This window comes from Cygnus olor, chromosome 1 (genome assembly GCF_009769625.2).
Source record: "Cygnus olor isolate bCygOlo1 chromosome 1, bCygOlo1.pri.v2, whole genome shotgun sequence".
Lineage (NCBI taxonomy): Eukaryota > Metazoa > Chordata > Aves > Anseriformes > Anatidae > Cygnus > Cygnus olor.
In genome coordinates, this window is record NC_049169.1 from 115,044,940 (window position 1) to 115,051,013 (window position 6,074).

The 6,074-nt window shown below is 43.2% G+C and overlaps 1 long non-coding RNA gene across 1 annotated transcript; it reads right to left on the bottom strand.

Moving 5' to 3' along the window:
- Window positions 1–2,034: 2,034 nt before the first annotated feature.
- On the bottom strand, window positions 2,035–5,615 carry LOC121056777. The gene is made up of 3 exons (XR_005813492.1): window positions 5,457–5,615; window positions 3,513–3,619; window positions 2,035–2,197 (listed from the first exon to the last, which is right to left on the bottom strand). It is a non-coding gene; the product is annotated as an uncharacterized LOC121056777 (long non-coding RNA).
- Window positions 5,616–6,074: the final 459 nt, after the last annotated feature.

The window sequence follows — 6,074 nt, forward strand, 5'->3', positions numbered from 1 at the left end:
GGAAAGTAGTATAACATGACATACAAGCATTGTGGCACTGCAGATATCCATTTAAAAGTCTCCAAATAAAGATGGACTAAATCCTTTGTATGTCTGATGTATGTATAAAGACAAGACATTAAAGATCACAGCACAAAATGATTTTAATGCCAAGATATGATGGAGTGAATTACATATATTGAAATCATAGGCATAGCTATGCCATACAGTATATATCACAATATTATAGTATGAAATGGCTGAGTCAAGAGTGCTATTTCACCTTCAAATCTGGTTTTTGATTATTTGGATTAAGAGTCTGAGCCTTTTTTGAGAGACATAGGACTACTCTAGGTTTGAATATGGGCATGTATGTATACAGGGCTGCTTCTTATTAAAAAAGAACGGGGGGGAAGGAAATACGAAGAAGTATTGCAGCTTCTATGAGGCCTTTTTTTTTTTTAAATGAATAAATTAACTTTTGTTTCAGAGCTCTGCAGATTTATTTTTTTTAATAATTCTTACAGTGCAATTCATTAAGTACTGTAATTATGTGAAAAGAAGGTTGCACCTGGTCCTGAGCCAAATACTGCTTGCTCTGTTACCTGCCCAGGATGCCAGTGGCTTGCACAGAATAGCAACCACATAAACAAAAGAAGAATTGAATTATTGGGAGCCAATACCCCCCTGGCCAGAGTCAGTACGCAGAAGGAAACAGGAAGAGCAAAGCTCGCCATGCCTCAGAAAATGCAGTGTCCTCTGGACTCTCATCTTCCTCCTTGTGCAGCTTCTACCTATTTCAGAGTGCTGAAGAAGAGGCAATATCTCTGCCCGCAGACTGCTGGGAGCACATACAGTCACACCTCTTCCCAACCCCAGTGCAGCCGTGGGGGCTGAGGGGGGGAGAAGAAATGTAGAGCAGCTGTGGAGCAAGGAGGCAGGGTTGCCAAGCAACAGCCTACCGGGGAGGGTGTTAAAATGAGGAAAGGAAACAGATATAAATTGCATTTGCTCGCGTGGGGCAACGGTAGCCTTTCCATCTGCTCTTCTTCCTGCTTCCATTGAGTTATTGGTGTGCATTTCATGGGAGGGGTTGGCCACAAGCGTTTCTTGCGTCATGAGCTCCAGACTGCTCCTCGAGAAGGTTGTATCAGGGACAGCCTGTGAGGAATGCTTTCTTCGCCAACTTGTTGTCATGGATAACATCGCAAGAACAAAAGCAGACTGTCATAGGTTCTCCAGATGGTCTGCCCCAAGAGTCAGGAGCATGAGCTAAAACCAAACTTTCCCCATTCACACATCTGTGCTGGCAATGTTCATTCCAGTACGCCATCGTTTGTCTTAGAGAGAAAGATGAACGATGTATGGGGGAATTCTTTTTATTTATTTCCCTTCACACCATATAGACTTTCCCAGTGACAAGCAGAGCTCAGCCTCTGAAGATCTTTCTGCTTCTTATTTCCATAAAAAAAAAGATTCTTGTTCCCATTTTGTGACAAAGACTGTTCTGTGAGGTCATAAACACTTGACAGCATGGCATTGGAGGAGGTCTTCACAAACCACCAGGTGGAAAGTATTTTGGTGAGGAGGGACAAAATTGGAGAGGGGATGGAAAATACAAAAATAAAAACCCTCTGACAGCTCACCAGAGCAGACCACATATAGTGGAGAGACTTTCACAGAGGCTGACCTTATAGATCCCAACTTTCTCTCAACACAGATGACCTACTGCTGAACCAGCTGTTCACAGTTGGGCATGTTACAATTCTCACCAATTCTGGAAAGGGACTCCAGGTGCAAAGCATCTGCCTCTCCCCTGGTGCAACTGGTTGTTTGCAGGTGTGGTCACCAGAACTAATTGGGAAACCTCCTCCTTTAACTTTTTTGCTCTTTCACACCTTATATACACTATCACAGACCACCAGAAGACTATGTGCTTGCACACCACTTTAGAAAATGCACTGTGAAGTCAAAATTATTTGTGATAACCTATCATTGTTTGCTTTTACAGACAAAAGAAAAATCTATAGAGGTAGCAGCATTTGTTTTTACCTTTGAATACTGAACATAAGTTTCACTAATGCAAAATGTTTCCAGATAAGCAGAAGATGCGGACTTTGTCATATCTTTCAAGTCATGAAGTAATCCATAGAAGCTCAAAAATATAGAGCAGACCTCTCTTGTTCATGTTCTCACTTTCTGCCAGAGATCTTGGCCCCTGTTAGCAGTCAAAAGGGAGAAGTACGTACATTTAAGGTTATTCCTCTCAACTTACTGTGGTTTTCCAAAGTGAACAGAAATTGCACACCTGAAGTCCTTGTTTCTCTCTTTTCATTGACTATACAAAGAAGCTAAAATGACTCACACCATTAACACCTTAAATTAAGGCAAGCTTACCAATTACCATAGCAGCAAAGCATTGCCAAGTTTTGAAGCAACAGTAAGTCCATGGGCAGGATCTGAAGGAGGCTAATGGAGATCTTGTCTTTTTGGCAGGAAATTCTTATACAAGAGCAGAAAAATACTTGTCTGAGAATTTGTCTAACAAGTGGAAATTGATATACTGGTTGGAGCTGGAAAGTGACTGCAAGTACTTCATGAGAGAAGTTGGGTAGGGCACCACTATGAAGGACGTCAATGACAGAGGAAAGCAACATCTGACAGATGCAATGGTGTATCTTGTCTACTGAAGGGTTTCACAGTAAAATAAAAATCTAGGTAAATATGAGCGACAGCAGTATTCTGGACTGATGTCAGAGGAGAAAAAGAGACACCATTATCGCATCATCACTGGCAACACCACATCTGGAGTACTGTGTACCAGACCTGGGCTCCCCAGTCTAAGAAAGACATGGATGTAGCAGAGAGTCTAGTGAAGGGTTACAAAGTTGGTTAAGGGTTTTGACAAACAAGAAAGTCCACTGATGGTGGTCTAACACTGAAGCAGGTTGCCCAGAGAAGCTGTGAAGTCTCCATCCTTGGGGACATTGAAAGCCTGACAGGATGTATTCCCATGCAACCTGCCATAGTATCTACCTCTGCTTTGGGCAGGGGGGATGGACAATGTTTCTCAGCGTCCCTCTCAGATTCTGTGGCAAAACAGTTGGCTTTGTTCTCCACAGAGAAGCTGATTCAGGTCCAGCTCACATTGGTGCTGTGGTACTTTTGCTCAGCTTTCCTTGGGTGATTTTATTTTGATTAAGTACATCCACCTGTCAACAGTGGTCTCTTCACCACCACTACTTATTTTTAGATAACGGTGGCTTGTCTAGAAATCCTACATTTACTAACAGTTACCACAGTTGGGTTTTTCCTCTGAGTTTAAGTGTTTATAAAGTGACTGCTACTAAGTAATCACTGTAAATATCATCTTTACAGGATACAAAAGGGAAAAGGAAAGAGAGCATGCCCACCTTGCCTGGAAAAGCCTGCAGTTTAGAGGAGTGGGAAGAAGCTGAATATGCTTTTTCTCCCACTGCTCTGGAACACTTTTTCCAAAACTACTAAGAAGTAACAAATAAAAAGATCCCCACCTAGCATCCTGGGATACAGGAACAGCACACAGGACGCAGTCATATGGTGGGGAGGACTCAGTTGTTTGGCAGAAGGCATAGAGCAGTGATGTTTGCCTCTACATCTCCTGTTTTGCAGAGCAAATAAGGATGCCCATTTTCTTACATGATGGTTTATACATGGTTATCACATCCTCACCACTTCATCTCTTTGTTTAACATACTATTTTCTCTCTCTCCCCACCTCAGATTCCTCTCACACAGGATATCTTCCTGCTTCTGTTGTATAAACCTGGATCCTGTCTGTTTCTAATAACTCTTTCTGTGAAATGATAGGACTAGAACACGATGGGCTTTAAGCATTTTTTAGCTCAACGTTAATCTAGAAGTCTTAAAAAGGTACACCTGTCTTGCATAACATCTCCTGCCTTTCTTACACAGCAATGTTGAGAGAATTACTTCTTACTATTTTGGTCTATATACCTTTGCCTGAAAGCTTAGATTTAAAAAAAGGGGGGGGGGGAAGGGGAGAAAAAAAAAAAACAACCAAAGTTATACTTAGTTGGCTATAAGTCAATAAATGGGTTGAGAAGATTTTCTACCAAAATAGCATTATTTAAAAAAAAAATAAAATAAAATTAACTGAAGAAAATACTAGATGTTGAGGAAGGAAAATAATCCTAAGAGGCAAGGTATACATCAATACTCCATATAATATAAAACAAGTATTTTATTTCATTCAAGTGAATATTGTATTGTTTTCCTGGTCTGTGAATCACCACCTAGTTATGTTGCTAAGCTGTTTCAAGGGTGATTCACTAAACTTCACTAATTTTTATGGTTAGATGTAAGTTAAGGGCTGATCAAAGAGTTAATTGACATAACATCTCCTTTTCCAAAATCACAGAATTCAGTACACTTGAAACATCCTGCTGTATAAGCTAAAAATTTCAACTACTGTTCCTTGACTAGTTAATTCAAATTACAGTAAGAAAATAAACATTTGAAAATAAGAAAACAGCAGCAATATGAACTTCTCTCTCCATATGAAGTTCAGGCTTTTTGTCAGTTGAGAACTCAGAAAGAATTAGCATGTTAACATTTGTCATTAATTCAAGTTCTGTTTTTCAAATAATTTTAAATTCACATGCTGAGATCTTCATCAGGTATCTTCAGCACTGTAAGTACAGGTTTTCATTTCTGAACTCACATCATAAACCTCTGCACTCAGTATGGTTTCCAGAAGTGATCAGCAGCTGTTTCAGGTCATGACCGATGGTCATTGGCAAAGCTTTGTGGGAAAATGGCAAAATGCCTACATGTATACATCCAGCTGAAGGGTTACAAACCTTTCACATAAGGAAGGAACGGATTCACCCAAACAAGCTTTACAAGACACTGGGGGAGGGGGGGATATAGCATTTGTCTTCAATAGTTAATGTTAAAAGAGGACTTCTCAAGGAGTGGATGCTTCTAAATCATGTAACAGAAATTTCCTCTATGACTCGGAAACTTGCCCTAATCATTTCTTTTACCAAACATACTTCTGTAAAGGCAGCAGATATTTTTAAAAATCCATTTCTAAACCCGGTGTGTCGGAAGACGTATTTATATAAGGATTCCGAGGAAACTGTTAAATGCAACCCACCAGAAATAACGCTCGCAGCTCTTACACACAGCCTTCTAAAAGCACACGAGAGCACAAACCGCGTTAAGCGCGGACCTCCCGACCACCACCCGCGTTAGTTTCCCTTCCCAGGCAGCGACCGGCGGCACGGAGTTGGCTGCCGGCTCAGAAGAACCAAAATGATAACCTGCCAAAACGAGAGGGAGCGGTCGGCTCCTCCGTACCTCCCCCGGGAAAGGTCAGCCTGCCGCCGGCACAACCGCGGGGGACCCCGGGGGACCCTCGCCCCTCTCCCCGCGGCGGGGAACCGAAGCGAAGGGGACCGGCGGCGCGCTCACCGTGCGAGATGCTGTGGAGCAAGGCGACGGCCAACATCCACATGCCCCCGCCGGAGCCGCCAGGCAGCGCGCACCGGGTCCGGCCGCCTGGGCCGGGGGCTGCCGGCAGCCTGCGGGGCTGCCGGTTCGCGCAGCGAGCGCTCGGCCCCGCCTGCAGCCCTCCGCGGTCTTAAAGCGGGAGAGAAAGCCCGGAGAGCAAAAGAAACGCCGCCCAGGTGCGCTGTAACAGGTAAATTTGTTCGCGGCGCCGGCTGTGTGCGCACAACGTGCATGCTTCGTCGTCGTCGAAGCGTTCTAGATGACATGCTGGAGGGGCCGCTGGGGAAAAGTATTAGATTGGGTTGTTCGTAGGACAGTGCTTACCCGTTTTTAAGGACGTTTGATCAGTCATACAAAATTGTATTTTCAAAGGAAGGATCCCGAATATTGACCTTCTTCACTTGCAATATCCTTGCTGAGTCATAAATCTTTCAGTGAACGGAATAGCTTGATTTCCCACTTATATGTGAGTAAAGGAGAGAGTGTGTTAGAGCTCTCCAGAATGTAATATTTTCTCCTAGACAGGTGACAGCACTAGTTTGGCTTGTGGCCTGGACCACAGATCCTAGACACAGGTCC